Consider the following 917-nt stretch of genomic DNA (forward strand, 5'->3'; position numbering starts at 1 on the left):
TTTTTATTTTTTTCCATTTTTCGAAAATTCCAAAAATCTTTTTCAAAATATTTTCAAAATCTTTTTCTTATCTTTATATCATATTTTCGAAAATTAGCTAACAATTAATGTGATTGGTTCAAAAATTTGAAGTTTGTTACTTTCTTGTTAAGAAAGGTTCAATCTTTAAGTTCTAGAATCTTATCTTGTAGTTTCTTGTTAGTTAAGTCAATTTTAAAATTAAATCTTTTTATCTTTTATCTTATCTTTTTCAAAAATTTTATCTTTTTCAAAATTTGATTTCAAAATATCTATCTAACTTCTTATCTTCTTATCTTTTTCAAATTTTGATTTCAAATCTTTTTCAATCAACTAACTAACTTTTTGTTTATTTCTTATCTTTCTCAAAACCACGTAACTACTTTTTCCCCCCTAATTTTCGAAAATATCTCATCCCTTTTTCAAAAATTCTTTTTGTTTTAAATTTTAATTTTAATCTTATCTTATCTCTAATTTTCGAAAATTACTAATTCATTTTTCAAAAATTATTTTCAAAATATCCCTTCTCTTTTCTTCTTCTATTTAATTATTTAATTACTAACACTTCTCTTCACCTCTCTTCATCTAAAATTCCGAATTCGTCTTCATTCTTCTACCCCTTCTTCTTCTACTAACATAAAGGAATCTCTATACTGTGACATAGAGGATTCCTCTTCCTTTTCTTGTTTTCTTCTCTTTCATATGAGCAGGAACAGGGAAAAAGGCACTCTTGTTGAAATTGATCCAGAACCTGAAAGGACTCTGAAGAGAAAATTAAGAGAAGCTAAATTAAATTATTCTAAAGGTAACCTTTCAGAAATTTTCGAACAAGAGAAGGAGATGGCAGCCGAAAATAATAATAATGCAAGGAGAATGCTTGGTGACTTCACAAAGCCAAC

This window comes from Arachis duranensis, chromosome 3 (genome assembly GCF_000817695.3).
Source record: "Arachis duranensis cultivar V14167 chromosome 3, aradu.V14167.gnm2.J7QH, whole genome shotgun sequence".
Taxonomy (NCBI): Eukaryota; Viridiplantae; Streptophyta; class Magnoliopsida; order Fabales; family Fabaceae; genus Arachis; species Arachis duranensis.